This window comes from Rhinatrema bivittatum, chromosome 4 (genome assembly GCF_901001135.1).
Source record: "Rhinatrema bivittatum chromosome 4, aRhiBiv1.1, whole genome shotgun sequence".
In the NCBI taxonomy this organism is placed as follows: domain Eukaryota; kingdom Metazoa; phylum Chordata; class Amphibia; order Gymnophiona; family Rhinatrematidae; genus Rhinatrema; species Rhinatrema bivittatum.
In genome coordinates, this window is record NC_042618.1 from 479,137,645 (window position 1) to 479,158,175 (window position 20,531).

A 20,531-nucleotide genomic window follows, 5' to 3' on the forward strand; every position below is an offset into this window, starting at 1 on the left:
TAGAAAGGAAATGCTAGAACTAGAGATCATTATTTGAGGCTTAAAAGGGTAACGTTAGATAATATTTAATCACTGAAAAGAAAATGGATGCATGGGATGGCCTTCTAATGGAAGTGGATGCAAAAAGATGAATAGAAATCAATAGAGATGTGAATCGTGTCCTCGATCGTCTTAACGATCGATTTCGGCTGGGAGGGGGAGGGAATCGTATTGTTGCCGTTTGGGTGTTTAAAGTATCGTGAAAATCGTTAAAATCGTGAGCCGGCACACTAAAACACCGTAAAACCCACCCCCGACCCTTTAAATTAAATCCCCCACCCTCCCGAACCCCCCCAAAATGCCTTAAATTACCTGGGGGTCCAGCGGGGGTCCGGAATGGCCTCCTGAAATCAAATCGTGTTGTATTCAGCCGGCACCATTTTGCGCCGCCATTTTGCAAAATGGCGGCACAAAATGGCGCCGGCCATAGACCAACATGATTCGACTGCAGGAGGTCGTTCCGGACCCCCGCTGGACTTTTGGCAAGTCTTGTGGGGGTCAGGAGGCCCCCCCAAGCTGGCCAAAAGTCCCTGGGGGTCCAGCGGGGGTCCGGGAGCGATCTCCTGCCGCGAATCGTTTTTCCGTACGGAAAATGGCGCCGGCAAAGGGTCGGGGGTGGGTTTTATGGTGTTTTAGTGTGCCGGTTTTCCCGCCCTCCCCCTTCCCCTCCCCCTTCCCCCGATTTACGATTTTTTGACGATAAATCGGGGGAATTGTTATTGTATCGTGGCCCTAACGATTTTTGACGATTTAAAATATATCGGACGATATTTTAAATCGTCAAAAAACGATTCACATCCCTAGAAATCAAGACGCCTGAGACAAGGGAGTGAGCCTAGGATAAGCTTAGAGGATATTTAATTTCTGGGGTGGATGGGGTGCTGGGGAGGAAAGCCTGGGATAAGTACAGAGAACCCCTCTGGCCAAGAAATGATGGAAAGCAGAAGGAAGTGAAGGGGACAGACGGCCCCTGCTTCTCTGCTGTCAGGCTCTGTGCTTCTCCTGTATTTTCACATCTCATGGAGTCCCCTATGACAATACTTAATTCCTTAACGGTGCATTGTTTCCCCATTGGGTTTTGCATGCATGCATATGAGTTAGCTTAAAGGAGGTTCACATTATCTGTGCTTGCTATTTGCACACTGATATCATTTCCCTTCAGTGTTAAATAAGTCAATTATTGAGTTGTAGCATCAAGTATTTATTAGGAATTTGCAGGGGACCTCTAATGAGCTAGAATGTGGATTTTGCTGGATGAGGAGGACAGCAAGCAAGGAAAGTTTGCGCTTTTCCAAGCAAGACCAGTTAAAATGCAATTTGAGGTAGTAAGAGACTTGCGATCCAAGTTATAAACTCTTATTTGGATTTAATTGTTTGATGTCATCAAATGTTCATTTCAATTAAAAGGAAAACTTCCTTTTTGAACTGTCTGACACAGTTCCATAGTGCTCTAATCGCTTCTCATTTCATTAATCTCCTGCTTTAAGCAGTCTTGATTTTATGCTTATTAGTGAATGGAAAGGACACTCAGGAACCTAGAAACACAACGTGGTGACATCAGCGCTGCTGAGGAGACTGAGCGGAGCTCGGCTTTAATTCTTCACTTTGATGCTGTTGCTTTTTAAAAATAACCTGGGATCAGCACTGGTTTTCTAAGCTGTATTTCTTCTTCTTTTTTTTTCTTTTTTTTTTTTTTTGCCATATAAATCTGTATCCAAGGCACCCATTAACTTTGAATGACTCTGCACCATTAATTGACATTCTGATATGAGCTGAACAGATGGAATTGCAGGATTGTTCTAGCAAATTTATCATAAAAAATGCATCCGACACCTGTGTAATTTGCCTAATCATTTTCCTAATAAGCTCCCACCATTAATTATGCACGATTTCCACAATGCAATCAAGATAAAAGTAAATCTGATGACTTAATACCCTTCAAAATAATTGGTTCACCCGACACAGGCCCTCCACCGCCTTTCAGAAGCATGCCAGTTAATTACAGAAGGGTGCACCCCGTAGGAGTCTGAGAGGGAGGCAGGAGAAGGCCTGCTGCTTATTTGGGCAGGAGTCAAGGAGAGAATGAGAGTGGATTTTTCATCTCCCACCTCCCCTGCAGCCTCTGCCCACCCTGCACGCAGGAGAATGCGATTAGCGCCCGGGCCCCACCAGAACCTGACCGCAGGACTCTGCAGGCCCTGATGAGAAGCAACTTTTCTGAGCGCGCTGCCTTGTGGTGCTGCCCACCTGTCACATCATTAGGCCCAGCTTGTGCCTTGAATTCAGTTTGCTAAATGAGATTTTAGCAGGCCCCAGTGAAAACCCATCCTGCTGCATCCTGCCTCAATTAGCTAAAGATTAATTGTCTGAGAAGGGAATGAAAGTTTTACTTCAACTGATCTGAAAAAAATTAAAAAAAAAAAAGAGAGAGAGAGAGAGAAGTCAAACTGCACGGTTCAGGTACTCCACGCAGGCCTCAGGCAGTATGGGAAACGTGATAATTTAAAGGTGCTGCGAATTTCCTACACCTCGCCTGCATGAGTGAAATTAACGAGCACTAAAAGCTGTCAAATTAAAGGTTGACTTCCAGATATTAGTGCTTTAAATGTCACTGAATATTCCTCCTTTTTTTTTTTCTTCTTCTTACGTTCTTTTGGCAAACATCTCCACCTGCACACCTGCACCTTCCCGTCCAGCCCTTGCCAATCACCGCCCGGGCCCGCTGATGGGAAAGCCAGGCGGTGGAAGTCTTTGACGTAACCATGGCTACGAGGTGGCTGACAATTCAAAACTTCATTATTAAATATTAGGCTAATTGTGCTTGACTGCGTTTTAATGGAGAAGAGAAAGCTAGACACTGAATCCTGCAAACAAAAGCAGGGACGGGGGGTGAAAGAGAAGACGTGAGTGTGAGGCTTTCTCAAAGCTGAAACGTAGTGTGCGATCAACTGGGATCCAGCGATCACTGGATGGCGTGGTTCAGATGTGGCAGTGCAGGAGACGAAGGCCCGTTCAAAAGCGAGGGTCCTAGTCTTCAGGAAAATTAACTTTGTTAAAATGCGGGAGTACCTCACGGAGTCTTTAGCTGCGTAGGGAAATCTAAGGGAAGTACAGGAGCGGTGGGAAAATTAAAAGGAGTCCAACTTAATCTTTTTTGTTGAGAAAGAAAATAACCAGTAAGAGGTAAAAGAGGGGCTATGGTTTTCTAAAGAAGTAGATGAAAAGGTAAGGAAGAAAGGCTATAAGAGATCGCAGAAAGGAAGACAGGATAAAATATCTGGAAAAGTTAATACAATCTGGGAAATGCAAAGATGCAAATGAGAGAAAAAATAGGTCATGTGATAAAATGCGGGGACAAGCCTTTTTTTTTTTAGATACGTTAATGATAGGAGGAAGTGCAAAAGGGTCATTGAGACACTAAGACGTGAAGAAGATGAATATATAGAGGCTGATGAGGGGAAAACCAGAATTGCTTAACACTAACATAGGCATGCAGGATATCAAGTCTCACGTTCACCACCCATCCCATCTCCAACAAATACACCAACCACTTTATGGGTGTAAACAAGGGCTGCAGTTTATTGCATAGAAACAAGAACCAGACCCGACCTGTACAATATGTAACCTCAAACTGAACATACAGAGCACGAGCCTCCTCTCCCCTGCAGCACTGGGGTGGAAAAAAACCGCCACCTGCCAATAAGAACCATCAATAGCCAACCCCGGCTTCCATCGCTGCACTGGCTCAATGGCCACACGTCACGAGCAAGACATAACACAGCTTCACCATCCCTAACTGCCAACAAACCTGACAATCCAGGTCTAGCGGCTGAAGATGCCACTAGTTCTCCGACACGCAAGGCTACAACAAACGCTGCTCTGACTAAAAGCATCGTCTCGAACTGAGACCAACGCCCACTGTGGAAAGTTTGGAGCAGAGCAATCAAATCTTTGAATAAGAAAGGACAATGAGCATCCAATGTCGCTTCCCCTGCCCAGTCCCAAACACGTAACAGTCTTCTAACTGAGAAACAAACCGCAGGACTTTCAAAACCCAGAACCTTTTGAAAAAAGGGAAAAACCATGAGATGGGATCAAACCATCACCACAGAATATCCCAACTGCTTAGTATATAAAATGCACTGCTCCAATCCCTCAGCCGGCATCCAACCAGCATCCCACCCATGCTCCCTCAAAAAGGCGGATACTGCAACTCTGCTTTCACATAAGCCAACTAGGTCGATGGAGCACAGAAGAAACGAGCTCTCTGGAGGAAAATGTCACAGGGCAGAACAATAAACCACACAGCATGCAAATCCTCTGTTTCATCACACAAGCCAGTTACCCTGACCTCTGTGCTGAGCAAATGAAAGGAATCGCTGCGAAAAACAGAGGATAGTGCAGTTTCTGGAAGCCAATGGATTGAAGATCTGAGGCAGCAGAGGTAGGTCTTCTTGACGAATCTGATCAATTTCTTTGACTGGGTGACCATCTGTTACGGCCCTGCCCGTGGTGACCCGCGGGCAGCCCCTCTACCCACCTGTTATCCTCGCGGCAGGACGCCACCGACTCCATTCTCTGCGGCCCGGAGGCTGCGACCATCTCCTTCCCTGCGTGGCAGGGCTATCCTCGCCGGGAGCTGTTCTTCACGGCTGTGGCCACTGCTGCCGCTGTGCTGTAGTGACCCAGGTGGCTGCGCCCGATGCCATCTTCCTTGCGGCCTGTACCGCCACTGAAACACTGTCCTCGCGGCAGGGGGCCACCGCCCTGGATCCTCTTCGAGCAGCAGGGGGAAGCCACTGCCGCTCTGACCTCGTCATGTGGCCTGGAGGCCGCCCCGAAGCCTGCCTGCTTCTCTTTTGCCTCTGCGCCGGAAAACGCCACTGTCCAGGGTCCTGCTTCTCTTCAGGGCCTTCCTCTAGGCGCCAGCGCACGCCTCTTCTAGGTATTTAAAGGGCCAGTAGCAGGAAGTGCTCCTAGCCCCACCGGAATCCAGCTCCACCTAGTTTCCTGCTTCAGCCCTATAAAAGGGCCTTTCTTCAGTTCTTCCTCTCTTTCGGATCGGGTTCCACAGTTGGCTGTGTCTTCTCTCCGGTCCAGGTCCTCTGTGATCTTCTCCTGCTTTGACGGCTTCGTCTTCATGTTCCCGATGTCCTTCATCTGTGCCTCCAGATGTCTTCAGGTTCCTGATGTCCTTCGTCCATGTCTTCAGATGTCCTCATGTTCCTGATGTTCTTCGTTCGTACCTCCTGATGTCCGATGTCCTTCCTGATGCCTTTGTCTTCACCTCTGCCTCCTTGCCTTGGTTCCCTGAAGTCCACTTTCCTGCCGTGCTGTTGTCGTGGTCTGCGACCAGTCCCATGGGTGGGCTGTGTAGGGCGCCTCACGGTACAAAGGCCATCCTCATCTCCGCAGTGCAACCCTCCGGAAGACTTCTGCTTCAGTCCTAAGTTTTTATCATTGAATCCTGTGCTTGAATCTTGTCCCGGTCTTCGGAGCCTATTGCTAATTGTGTCTGTCCATGTCAAGACTCTGTTCGAACCTGCTCCGCACCAGCGTGGTCAGCGACCAGCGACCAGCGACCAGGCCTCTTCAGTATCTTCGTCATGTTCTGGTATCAGCTTCCATTATCCCTCCTGGAGTCTGCTTTGGGGCCAGCATGGTCCACGACCAGTCCCGCAGGTGGACTGGGTAGGGCGCGCTGCATCGCAGTCTCAACTCAGCGCTTTGATCCTTGCCTTCGTCTACAGTGTCCTCGCTTCAGTCCTCGTCTACAGTGTCTTCGCCTGAGTCTTCATCCCAAGTCTTCTGTGTTCAAAGGATTCCGCCTGCCCTCGTCCTCTGTCTGGCCTGCCGCCTTTTCCCGTACCCAGCGGCAGGTCCGAAAGGGCTTGGAACGGTCGGAGGACTGTTCATCAATCAACATTGTATTGTTGGTCGCCCTGGGGCATGCAGGTCCAGTAGAGGGTCAGACCTTGTATCCTTGTCTCCACTTCAGCCTTATCCTGCTCTTCGTTACCCGTGCTTGCACCAGCTCACCTCCCACGGTGTGTCTTGGGGCTCCTCCCTGAGTCATGCTGTGGCCCAAGGGCTCACAACACCCGCTTTAGAAACGATTGCACCTCCGCGCTCATAGCAATAGCTGAAGGCCTTCAAACCCTTGGTTCGTAACAGCTGCTGGAGGCCGCGCTCGTAACACCACCAGAGGGACTGGATTATGGAAGAATGCTAGATGTGGTGTACTTGGATTTCAGTAAGGCCTTTGAGACGATTCCATATAGGCGACTTATAAATAAATTGAGTGCCATTGGTAGAGGCCCTAAATTGACTGGGTTAAAAACTGGTTGAGCGGGAGGCAACAATGGTAAATGTAGAACACTACAAAGAGAGAGGACTCACTAGTGATGTGCCTCAGGGATTGATCCCTGCTCTGGTTCTCTTCATCATTACTACAAAGAGAGGGGAATCACTAGTGATGTTGCCTCAGGGATTGATCCCTGCTCTGGTTCTCTTCATCATTACTACAAAGAGAGGGGAATCACTAGTGAGTGCCTCAGAGATTGATCTCTGCTCTGGTTCTCTTCATCACTTTTGTTAGCAACATAGCGGAAGGGTTGTCAGGACAGGTTTGTCTTTTTATCGATGATACCAACATCTGAAACAGGGCAGACAACCAGGATGGTGTGGAAAACATGAGGAGGGATCTAGCAAAACTCAAAGAATGGTCTAGGGTCTACCAGCTAAGATTTAATGATAAAAATTCAGAGATATGCATTTAGGCAGCAAAAACCCAACGAAGAGAGAGTGTATAGAAAAAGAAATTCTTCCAAGCACAAAAGAAGAGTGGGATCTGAGGTTGATCGTATCAGATATTAAAGTGGTCAGATAGGTGGATTAGGCAACAGTAAAAGCCAGAAAGAAGCTTGGCTGCATAGGGAGAGGAATGGTCAGCAGAGAAAGGGAGGTGACACTGCCCCTGTATAGGTCCCAGGTGAAACCTCATTTGGAATAGTGAGTACAATTCTGGAGACCGCACCCTTAAAAGGATATAAACTGGCTGGAGTTGGTCAAGAGGGGTCAATGATCTTCATTTGAAAGCATATGGGGATAAACATATGTAACCCAGGCACTCCTCAGGTTACCAGTAAGCCCTGCTGTTGTCAATTAGAGAGAATAAGTTCGAGTAGAGGGAGATTCCATTCAAATGTGGCTCCTCCCTTGGAAGAGTCTAGCATGGGCATCCTCCTGTGAGCCTATTTAGGAGCTTAGGGAGCAGCCCGTTAGGTTTTCAGAGAGTGAGGAGCCAGGGAAAGATTATCTTTGGTTACTTTTCAGGCTAATCCAGGCTATTGGTCCTGATTAGGATCGGGAGGGGATTACCTCTTCCAGTACAGAACCTGTCTGGTTGAATTCCCTCTCGGTCGAATTTAAGGGATTTTGGTATTTTTATTTAGAAGCCTCACTGGACAGCTGGGCCTGTCTTGCATGTAGGAGTTGGTGAACCCTGCGTGTGAACCCCCCAGGGACAGGGAAGATGCACCCCTGAAGCGGTGGGGACCTGCTGTGAGGAGGGGACTCCACTGTTAGTTTCTGTTCACCCATTTGTCAGAAGATCCAGGAGGGAAGGCTTTTGGCTGCTCCTTCCTTCCTGCTTGTTACAAAGAGGATCCCGGACATCGAGGATCCAGGGAGAGCACTAAAGAGACTGTGGTGCAAGATTAAGGAGGTCCTGAAGATCTGCTAAGTGTGAGTAAAGGTGTCACTGGGACGCCCATCTGGGGAGAGAAAGAGAGGACTTTCTCTCTGTGCCATAGACTTTGCTATTTTCATCAGCTTGGAAGAGGGTTTGACCTTCCCAAAGACCCTGCCCATCAGGGAGTTGCACGTAATTAAACCAAGAGAGCAGATGTTTCCCCTTACCCTTGTGTAAGTGAGTCCTGCACAGACAGAAGAAAGAGACTGTAGAGGAGCTGAAGAGGGAATTCGGTGGTGCAATTTGAGTTTTCTGACATTCACATAAGAACATAAGAAACTGCCATGCTGGGTCAGACCAAGGGTCCATCAAGCCCAGCATCCTGTTTCCAACAGAGGCCAAACCAGGCCACAGGAACCTGGCAATTACCCAAACACTAAGAAGATCCCATGCCACTGATGCAATTAATAGCAGTGACTATTCCCTAAGTAAACTTGATTAATAGCCGTTAATGGACTTCACCATCAGTGCTTAACAGTAAAGTCTTTTAGTTTGGACACTAACCAAGTGGCTCCAGAATATTTATTTCCGCACCCACTACACCCACACCAGGGACCTGCATCCTCCCCACGGAAACAGAAGGGAAAGGGTAAGAAAGCAGCCCTGCCACATCGGGACCTGAGAGGACTCCTTTCTTCCCCAGTTCAGAGAATCCACACCTTGGGAAGTAGAGGAGGTACAAGAGCTGGTCAGGGTCCCTGCCCCGAAGAGTATAAATAACTTTGTGACCTCACCTGTGCTAGAGCGGCGCACCGGGGTGGGAGAGACTTACAGATCTAAACCTGTACCCCCTAGGGGAAAAGAGAGATAGGGGAGATATGATAGAGACATTCAAATATCTCCAGGGTTTCCATGCACAGGAGCTGAGCCTCTTACAATGGAAAGGAGGCTCTAGAACGAGGGGTCATGAGATGAGGCTGAAAGGGGGCAGACTCAGGAGCAACCTTTGGAAATATTTCTGTACAGAGAGGGTGGTGGACGTTTGGAGCGGCCTCCCAGTGGAGGTGGTGGAGACATGGACAGTATCTGAATTCCTGAAAGCCTGGGACAAGCACAGGGGGCTCTGAGGGCATGGTAGGGATTCGGGAATGCAGAACTGAGTAATTGATGTGGATAGGCCATATGATCTCTTTCTGCTGTCACATTTCATTTGGTCTGTGTTGTAGGTTCCCAACACAAGCAGATTCATGGAAATGAAAAAAGACAGGCAGGATACTTGAATATTAACACACGACAGATGCAAATTATGTGCATATATGCACAGACGCGACTAAAATAAATAAGGAACAGAGTTGGGGGGGGGGGGGGAGCATGTCAGGGGCGTTCCAGGGAGGGGCCACAGTTATGCAGGTAAATCCGTATCATAGATGCGGCGGCCACGGCACACGGTGGGCTGTTAGCCACGCATGGTCACTTCTGCTCTAGTTGAGGTGCAAGTCGGAATAAATCTGTGTTTTATCCGCAGATGACAGGGCGAGGGGTCTGGGGGTAAACTGGGGGGAGTGCAGGCTGAAGAACCAGAAGGGTCTGGGTGACCTGGAGACGGACCGGGCAAACTGGCGGACTAAGTGTTAAAGCCAGGAATGGCCTTCACAGGAGCAGGTTTTTAAATCCTCTTGCCTGCGCACGTTAAAGCTGACAAAGGTCCTAAGGAAGATACGCAAATTATGTTTGCTCGTTTAAAATTAGGAGCACGCCTGCCCGCGCAGTAGGAGTATTTTAAACCATAGGTACGCAGCTGTGCACACGATTTAAAAATTCCAGCGTATGGGCGGCCGCTTACTCACTTGAAAGTTACCGTCCTTGGATTTACATGGAATTTAAATATCAGACTCTAGGGAAGCATCACCATCACTGAAATAATGTGATAGTGGGCTCTTCCCAGTGTCCTGTAAGCATGCAAGCTCTCCAAAGCCAGGACAGACCTGCAAAATTGCAGGGCATCTGCTTGGATCTCTCTGCTGCTTCACTGGAGTTTTCTATAATTCACAGGATGCAAAACTTAGCACCCAAACTGGAATACTTTTCCTTGGTCAGGGAAGTCCTCTAGTATTATTGCTGCATCTGTAGGAAGCCGCCGTTCATTATGTAAATAAAATAAAAGCAAATGACACAGCTAGAGTGGGAACAGTGACTATAAAGGGTCGCTACATGGAAGATGACCTCCGGGGCTCTCTGTATTGTGAAAATATGTCAGGTCAGAGAACGTCTGGAAGCTGGCAGAGATTGCTGGTTGGGGCTGCATAATAGGATGCGTAATGACCTCCAGCTGCTGCATACTCAGAGGCATAAAACCATGCGAGAGCGCTGAGAGAGGCCCGTCCAAGCCTCATTCCAGCTCATGTTCTTTTTTCATTTGTGCAAAATCACCATGGGCAGTAAAATATATTTCTTCTTTTTCTGCTTCTGGGAAAAGCACTCACCAAACAGCCCCTCGTAAGCTCTAAGCCCCTCCAGCCCTCGCCTAACGCAAACACAAAATCCCAGGTGAGGCAATTCTCTGGGCCCCGGTTCTCTGAAATCCTTTGCATTCCTGAAATCATGTTTTTGCAAAATGAAGAAAAGAGAATGTCCACAATGTGAAGTGCCAGTAGTTTTAATAGAGGCCAGGGTTATTGTGCTTTCAGTTCCCTTCCCGGGGTGCAGGTGTGGAAGTTTCCGGAATGGCTGTTCTGCCAGCTGACTGGGAGAGATGCATCTTTTCCTCTTTCCCTGTCGCTTGTGGGCTCTTTTCTACCTTCGGCTTCTGACTTGGCGAATAACGTGAGAGCAGTTGCCAGGCCTTTTCTGGAGAGGAACGGCTTGGCGACGAGGCTCCCAGCCGTGTGCCTGGCGTGGCACCGATGTGACACCGCAAAAGTGTGAACGCACAGACCAGAAAGTAGGACAGCAGCAGAAAGACCAAGCTGCCGGCCAAACGCCGCCCATCCAAAACCGAAGCTGAGGGGGCAGTGAATTTGATATCCTGGTAGCACAGCGAGCGTCTCACTGGCGTCCATTCAGGCTGTGATGGTTTGTGAAGAACCAAGAAGAAAGAGACTGAGGTACGGGAACGTTCCCGTCTTCAGGTCATCTCTACAAAGACCGGGGTTTTCTCCCGCACTCGGAGGGGCCGATAACTCAGGTTGCGCCGTAGGGCTGTCCTAAAGTTAGTCGGATATACTTATCCGGCTGGGTATATTCAGCAGCTGAATTTGGACCTCAGAGTTTCTAGAAGTCCGAGCTCCTGATAAGATATCGCGTGAAGTCAGGGCGGAAGGGGGGATACTCACCTCACATTCTTCCTCCTTCTCCTTCCACGATGAGCCAGACTAACACCCTTCTCCAGCACTGACAGAAACGGCAGTGAGCTTGCAGAGCAGAAGCTTGGGAAAACATTTTTAAAAATATTTATTTACCTAGGCCTGTCACAATGGCAGAGTGAGAGGAATGGGTGAGAAGTGATTGCTATTCTGCTTTATGGTGCAAAACACTCCTCCCAATTATCATTTCTAAGACACTAGCACTGTACAGATACACACAAGAGAGAGTCCCTGCTCCATGGAGCTTACAATCTGCGCAAGATAAACACACATAACAGAGAAGAGTCTCTGGGAACTCTACTAAGGAGAAGTGTTTAGGCTTTAAAGGTGCTTTGCAAAGGTGAATTTTTAAACTCGAATATGAACAAGACCAGAGATGCTGTTACGGTCGTGGACCCTTGGGCCGGTAGATGTTGTACTGTGGGGACCCACAGGAAGCGTCACAGCCGGGAGGCGGCGCTGAAGGGAATCTGGAGGAGGCTTCACCACTGGAAGCCCGAATTCCCCCCAGGAGGAGCCCGTAGGGACCCGGGCCTCTTGGACTTAGGCGGGACCCTATGCGACCAAGGATCTGGGCAGCGGCCGAAGAGGTGGATGATGAGGACAGCTGGGCCCAGGATGCCAGAAGAGTCTTCACCCTTGGAAGCCCGTGGGGACTTAGGAGAATCCTCTGGGCCAGCTAGTACCGGATACCTGAGGTGATGGAAAAAGCCGAAGTCGGGGTCCAGGAACGAAGCCGGGTCAGAAGCCAGAAGTCAGACGTCAAATACCAAAACCAGGAGCGGAAGTTGAAGACAAGTCAGGAGACGAAGCCAGGTCAGAAGCCAGAAGACGGAAGACGAAAGAGATGATCCAAGATCCCATGCAGCAATAAGACACTCAGAAAACTGAGAGAACCTCGTTGCAAGGCCAGGTTCTAGGCCAGCTGCAGGGTTTAAATAACCATGCAGCGTCTGACGTCATCCAGAGGGTTGAGCTTCATTTTCCTGCGCTGGCCCCTTTAAATCTGGAGCCCCTGCGCGCACGCCTAGGGGGCGGGGCCAGCCACGGCGGATCGTTGGCATCTCTCCCGAGGAGGGAGAGACGCGATGGAAGCTGTGCAGGCCCAAGGAGGTCCCGAAACGGCCCGGGCCGCCCCCGAGGTAGGTGGAGGGACCAGGGCACGGCCCGGGACCGCAACAGATGCAACATATTGCACTAGGGATGTGAATCGTGTCCTCGATCGTCTTAACGATCGATTTCGGCTGGGAGGGGGAGGGAATCGTATTGTTGCCGTTTGGGGGGGTAAAATATTGTGAAAAATCGTGAAAAATCGAAAAATCTCAAAACCGGCACATTAAAACCCCCTAAAACCCACCCCCGACCCTTTAAATTAAATCCCCCACCCTCCCGAACCCCCCCAAATGACTTAAATAACCTGCGGGTCCAGCGGCGGTCCGGAACGGCAGCGGTCCGGAACGGGCTCCTGCTCCTCAATCTTGTTGTCTTCAGCCGGCGCCATTTTCCAAAATGGCGGCGAAAAATGGCGGCGGCCATAGACGAACACGATTGGACGGCAGGAGGTCCTTCCGGACCCCCGCTGGACTTTTGGCAAGTCTCGTGGGGGTCAGGAGGCCCCCCACAAGCTGGCCAAAAGTTCCTGGAGGTCCAGCGGGGGTCAGGGAGCGATTTCCCGCCGCGAATCGTTTTCGTACGGAAAATGGCGCCGGCAGGAGATCGACTGCAGGAGGTCGTTCAGCGAGGGTTCCGGCGCCTCGCTGAACGACCTCCTGCAGTCGATCTCCTGCCGGCGCCATTTTCCGTACGAAAACGATTCGCGGCGGGAAATCGCTCCCTGACCCCCGCTGGACCTCCAGGAACTTTTGGCCAGCTTGTGGGGGGCCTCCTGACCCCCACGAGACTTGCCAAAAGTCCAGCGGGGGTCCGGAAGGACCTCCTGCCGTCCAATCGTGTTCGTCTATGGCCGCCGCCATTTTTCGCCGCCATTTTGGAAAATGGCGCCGGCTGAAGACAACAAGATTGAGGAGCAGGAGCCCGTTCCGGACCGCTGCCGTTCCGGACCGCCGCTGGACCCGCAGGTTATTTAACTCATTTGGGGGGGGTTCGGGAGGGTGGGGGATTTAATTTAAAGGGTCGGGGGTGGGTTTTAGGGGGTTTTAGTGTGCCGGCTCACGATTCTAACGATTTATAACGATAAATCGTTAGAATCTCTATTGTATTGTGTTCCATAACGGTTTAAGACGATATTAAAATTATCGGACGATAATTTTAATCGTCCTAAAACGATTCACATCCCTATATTGCACTGACTAAGGAAGTATGTAATGCAGCACAGAACAAATAGTGGACACCTGAAGTCTGTTTCAGTCATACGGCACAGGAGGGTGGAAAGAGCGCACTCAGAAACACTGTTCCAGGCACACGATGCAGCAGGGTGGAAAGAGCGGACTCAGGAAGTCAGTTCCAGGCATAAGGCACAGAACAGTATAAAGAGCGGACTCAGGAAGTCAGTTCCAGGCATAAGGCACAGGAGGGTGGAAAGAGTGGACTCAGGAACTCTGTTCCAGGCATACGGTGCATCAGGGTGGAAAGAGCGGACTCAGGAAGTCAGTTCCAGGCATAAGGCACAAGAGGGTGGAAAGAGCAGACTCAGTAAATCAGTTCCAGGCATACGGCACAAGAGGGTGGAAAGAGGAGACTCAGGAAATAAGTTCCAGGCACACGATGCAGCAGGGTGGAAAGAGCAGACTCAGGAACTCTGTTCCAGGCATACCGTACAGGAGGGTGGAAAGAGCGGACTCAGTAAATCAGTTCCAGGCATACGGCACAAGAGGGTGGAAAGAGCGGACTCAGTAAATCAGTTCCAGGCATACGGCACAAGAGGGTGGAAAGAGCAGACTCAGGAAATCAGTTCCATGCATAAGGTGCAGCAGGGTGGAAAGAGCAGACTCAGGAACTCTGATCCAGGCACACGATGCATCAGGGTGGAAAGAGCGGACTCAGGAACTCTGTTCCATGCATAAGGTGCAGCAGGATGGTTTTGTGTCCGTCAGTGCCCGACGCCCTCTCTCCGCCCTCCTTATCTCTCTGGTGCCTCCTTCTCCGACCGCGGGAAGATTGGCTGCCGCGGTGTTCTTCTGCCGCAAGTCCTTGGGCGTTCCCGGACCGGCTCAACGTTGCTACCCACCATGTTTCCTGGAGGTCTAGGGGCGCACGTGTGGCGCGGCCCTGACTGAAGTACCAGCGATGCGCGAACCTCGGGGCATCCCCCGAAGATTTCGTCACCCGTGACGGATATTTAAGGTCTCAGTATTTGCTAACAGATCGAGTTACCAAGGATTGACAAGGATTAACAACGGACTCGCTTTGGTCTAAGCAACTCTGCCTCCTCGGACTTCCAGAGGTACCCGCTCCTCGGGGGCCTCGCTCTCTCCTTTGTTTTTCAGGTGACAGTCTGGAACCGGTACTCCCTTCTCGAGGGCCCTCGTTTCCAGACTTGCTCCGTATTCTCTTCTGCCTGGAAGTCATCACTGCCAACTACATCAGTGAGTTACCATCGCTCTCTCAGAGCTTTCCCTGGAACCAGGTACTCGCTCCTCGAGGGCCTATACATTCCAGCTCCTGGGCTTCTATGAGACATTATGTGAGTGTTACCATCTGCATACCCTGCCTCCTCACTATATTTCAGTTTCTCTACAGCTCAGCCTCCAGGGATCGCTGTTCCAGTATCTGAGGGACTTTCCAGCCGGGCTTTCCAGCTCACTACTGCCACCTCTGGTGGTTCACTATACTGTCTAATAAAAGAACTAGTGTGTGTCTGTCTCCTAACTCTGAACCTGACCGGTGGTCCCTCTCGGGATCTTTCCCCGGGGGCGTGGTCATCTGCCACCGGTCCAAGGATCCACCCTCAACTCTCCTATATAATAACAGATTGCTAACTCCTATCTGATTACTCCTCCCATCAGGCAACAGATCTATAACAGATGGAAGGAGCGCACTCAGGAACTCTGTTTCAGGTAAACAGTGCAGCAGGGTGGAAAGAGCGGACTCAGGAAGTCTATTTCAGGCATACAGCACAGAACAGTGGAAAGAGCGGACTCAGGAAGTCTGTTCCAGGCATATGGTGCAGCACGGAGGAAAAAGTGGACTCAGGAAATCAGTTTTATGAAGCAAGAGGGTAGGCTATCTAACAAAGCCGTTTGGGCAACAATGCAGATTAGACGCCAAGATAGTCCAAGTATAAGCTTTATTAGGATGGAGACATACATTTATACAAACACCCGACTCTGGCCGAGTTTCGCCCCAGTTGAAGCTGCCTCAGGGGCTAGAAAAAATAATAAATAATAAATACATAATATCAATATAAATAAAAACAAATAGGACACACATAAATAAATTAGCAACATTAAACAATATAATCCACTAAAATACTATACAAGGTAATGAGATTCAATGTGGAACATTAACTATAACTGCACAAGTCTTCAACCCACCACTAGGGATGTACATTTGTTTGAAACAAAGAAGTAAAACATAACAAATGAGCCCATATTTGTTTCATTTGTGGCCTCCTGAAATGAATGGAGGAGGTCCCACAAATGAAATGAATAATATTTGTCTCATTTGGGTATGTTATCAATTCAAGTCTATGACCCATTATAGTCTATGGCTCTGTTCTAAGTAAATAAATAGATACTGGTAACTTAACAACCAGCTCTTACCTGTGTGACCTTATAGCCTTGACAGAGCCAAGACAGGACAAGTTGGCAAGGAAACCATGCAGAAGACAAATCACAGTGAAGCAACTTTCTAAATTAGTGTATAGCTGCTATCTGGATCAAGTGATGCTTTGAGCATGTGCAAGTAACACTGTATTTCCTCTCTAGCTCTTGGCTGAAAAGGATATGTGCTTAGAAGCTCTCTAGGAGTTTTGTTTTGTTTTTAACTTAGAAACTTTACACTTTGACACTGGTAAATTTCTGCTTCTGTTCTTCTCTGGCTGCAGTGGTCTCACACACTCACTATGTCAGAAAGAGAAGCAGTGCACTGCTGCTGATATTGATTTTTCTCTTCACTGGGGTGGGTCATGGTGGGAGACAGTGCAGTGCAGAAATGGGAGACAGTGCAGTTAATGATTTTTTTGTCTGACTGGACACCATTGAGGTGAGCAATGCATATTCAGATACTGAAGAGATGAATCTTACTAGGTTACCAATCTTGTTTGTTAGCATTTAACAGCTCATTTGTTCTGAAGTCAGCACTATTGAACATAGTATAGCATATAAACATTGTATGTGGTGTGTGTGTGTGTGTGTGTGACAGACAGCTCTCCATACAGTGAGTGGTATTATGAGTGGGGATACATTTATAGTATCACTAAATAAATTCATTTATAATATCCAAACACCAAGTAGGCAGCAAACTTCAACAAAGTACATCATGTCAGGGAAAGGAAGAGGATAGAATGTTGGGAGGGATGGCAACTTTGGCAGGGGCAGCAACAAAAAAGGCAGACCTGCACCTAAATTGAAGAACCTTTTTAGGTCCAGAATGGCAGCTCAATGCAGAAGAAATTGAAATTCGGAATGCATGTGTTACTGCTGTCTGTTTTTCTCCCTCTTATTTTTGAGCAGAGGAAAAGATGGGAGAGCCATATAAGACTGGCATTAGCAGGGCAGGAGTAACACAAGAGCAAAGCCCAAAACCAGCAGCATGCTCCTCTTTGGTTACTGCTTCTGAGACAGTGAAGGTAGTATTTGCACCAACTGATTTTAAGAAAGAATCTTGTCTGACATTCTCTGAATCAGAAGATGTTGAAAAGCTAGTATCCAAAGAGAATTTGGGAAGTTTGGTCAGTAAAGTTGGCCTCCATACAGTTCAGTGATGGGGGAGGCAGATGATACTGATGATGTTGAGATCATTGCCAAGAAAGAGAAGGCAGCACAGGTAGAGAATGTGAATAATGCCCCTGGCATTTTTTCTCAGAGTTCATCCTCTACCACAACTCCAATGCCAGCATCAGACTCTAAGGATGTAGAGAAGGGATTGTGGAAGAAATCCCTAATCTGGAGGCACTGTAAAGTGAGGGAGAACCTGCATTTTGCTTAATGTATTTCCTGCAAAGGATATCAGTCAAGGGAAGCAAGTAGAGCATCTCACAAATGCTGGAATACAGCATTACCTGCAGCCGCTAGCATTGATATCAGGGGGAGAATGATAGTACTCGCATGGGGACAGCTTCTGCCATTCCAGAGAAAAGGGAGCACTGAGAGGAGAGGATTAACTTGCTGGTGGCTGGAAAGAATCAATAAGAACTGCTTGGAGACATTTTTAAAACTTAAAAGTATTGGGGAGAACTAAACTATTGGGGTATATTATTTAGTGTGTTCGTGTGTTTTGATTAAATAGGTAATCAGAAAGTCAGGCAATAAGCAGAACTTGGTGGGGTAGATTTTAATAAGGCGCGCGCGCTACCCGGCGCGTGCACGTGTACACCCGATTTTATAACTTGCAGGCGCGCGCAAGTTATAAAATCAGGGGTCGGCGCACGCAAGGGGGTGCACAATTGTGCACTTTGCGAGCGCTGAGCTGCGCTGCCTTCTCCCATTCCCTTCCCCCTAACTTGACCTTGCCACCCCTTCCCCTAACCTTTCCTCCCCCTCGCCCTACACTAACCCCCCAAAAGTTTTATTTTATATTTTGCGCCTGCTAGCAGGCTGCCAGCACACAATCCTTCAACACAGCAGCAATGGCCTCTGTGTTGCAGGCCTCTGGCCCCGCCCCACTCCCCACGCCAGACCGCCCTGCTCCGCCCCAGACCACCCCTTTAGTAAAGCCCCAGGAATTACACATGTCCCGGGGCTTTATGCGCGTCGCCGGGCCTTTTTAAAATAGGCCCAGCGCGTAAATCCGGAGGATTTAAACGTGTAACCTTTTTAAAATCCGGCCCTGTGTGTTTTATTTAATATAGGTAGTCAGAAAGTCAGGCAACAAACAGAAATTTGTGCTTGTGCCGGCTTAGGCCGGAGAAGGCTGGGAGGCTGCCACAGAATATGGTTGCAGAATTGAATCCACTCTGACCTCAACAACCTTTTGTCGACTACAGAAGCGTGAGTAGAACAAGGAAAGGGTTTACAGTGACTGTGTAACTAACATTTATGCCTCACACAAAAAGAAAGGGCAGAGTCAGGCAGGATGCCTCTACCCCTACTAGACCGGGCCCTATGCAAACCACTTTAACCGGATTCTACTCACCTACAACAATCTTGACCCCGGAGTGTCCCAATTTATGTGTTTTATTTTAAATAAGTAATCAGAAAGTCAGGCAACAAACAGAAATTTGTGTGTTTTATTTTAAATAGCTAGTCAGAAAGTCAGGCAACAAACAGAAATTTGTGTGTTTTATTTTAAATAGCTAGTCAGAAAGTCAGGCAACAAACAGAAATTTGTGTGTTTTATTTTAAATAGCTAGTCAGAAAGTCAGGCAACAAACAGAAATTTGTGTGTTTTATTTTAAAAAGTAATCAGGAAGTCAGGCAACAAACAGAAATTTGTGTGTTTGTATTTCCCAACCCTCCCACCCACCCCTTTAATTTATAGGCAGGTATCACTTTCACACTTAAAATAAAAATAAAATATAAAAATATAGAAACTTAAATTTTTTTTTTTAAATCAGCCTTTTAACTAAAACTCAGAAATTCCCCATACCTTATCCAAAGTTTGATCATTCCCTTGTAGGTTACTACCAGATATAAAATAAATACACTAATACATTTAAAGGAACCTAATTGTACGCAATCCTACACCCATAGCAACCTACAACTTAGGAACCGAACAAATTTAAGATGAAGGCAGCAGCCCAGCAGCAAGAGGGGGGCTTCCCAGTCTTTTGCATCGAGTGTCACATGTATGATTTTTTACCCACCGGTGAGAAGTTGTACATGTGCATGCGATGCAAAGAGCTCCTGGCTCTCAGAGAACGAGTCCGATCTCTGGATGTAGAGTGGCAGACCTGGAGGAGCTGAGGCAGACAGAGAGGTATATAGATGAGACCTTCAGGGACACAGTAGCCAAGTTTCAACTCCAGTCTGGCATCCCTGGTGCTGCCTTGGAGGAAGAAGGTCTCATGATGGGAGAGCATCAACCAGGTGCAGCAGGAAAGGATCCTGTAGCAAGGACCTGCTCTCCAGGTGATGCATTGTCCTTTCACACTGAGGATATCTCCCCAAGGCCTACTGCCCAGGAGGAAAGGGTCAGGTCAGCCATCATAATTGGTGATTCGATTATTAGGAATGTAGATAGCTGGGTGGCTGGTGGGCGTGAGGATCGCCTGGTAACATGCCTACCTGGTGCGAAGGTGGCGGACCTCACGCGTCACCTAGATAGGATTTTAGACAGTGCTGGGAAGGAGCTGACTGTCGTAGTACATGTGAGCACCAACGACATAGGAAAATGTGGGAGGGAGGTTCTGGAAGCCAAATTTAGGCTCTTAGGTAGAAAGCTTAAATCCAGAACCTCCAGGGTGGCATTCTCTGAAATGCTCCCTGTTCCACGCGCAGGTCACCAGAGGCAGGCAGAGCTCCGGAGTCTCAATGCGTGGATGAGACGATGGTACAAGGAAGAGGGATTCAGTTTTGTTAGGAACTGGGGAACCTTTTGTGGAAAGGGGAAGTCTCTTCCGAAGGGATGGGCTCCACCTTAACCAGAGTGGAACCAGACTGCTGGCACTAACCTTTAAAAAGGAGATAGAGCAGCTTTTAAACTAGAACAAAGGGGAAAGCTGACAGTCCCTCAGCTGCGCATGGTTCGGAGGGAGATATCTTCAAAGGATACTAATGAAGCATTAGAGTTAGGGATCCCAATAGAGAGGTTCCACTAATAACAAAAGTAGTCCAAGTGCCTGTATGTAAAACTCACCTAAATTAAAAAATTCCAATTTTTCCCTGACAACTGAAAAGCAGAATGTTAATACAAACAAAAAACACACTTTCAAATGTTTGTATGCTAATGCCAGAAGTCTAAGAAGTAAGATGGGAGACTTAGAGTGTACAGTAGTGAATGATACCATCTGGTCCAGGTGATTTACTATTCAGTTTGTCATGATGGTCTTATCATGAAAAGATTAAAGGATTTCTTTGTGTCAGTGTTTACTGAAGAGGATGTTGGAGAGATACCCATTCTGGAGAAGGTTTTTATGGGTGATGATTCTGATCAACTGAACCAAATCACGATGACCCTGGAAGATGTGGTAGGCCTGATTGACAAACTGAATAGTAAATCACCTGGACCAGATGGTATTTACCCCAGGGTTCTGAAAGAACTAAAAAATGAAATTTCAGAATTAGTAAAAATTTGCAACCTATCATTAAAATCATCCGATGTACCTGAAGATTGGAAGATGGCCAATGTAACCCCTATATTTAAAAAGGGATCCAGTG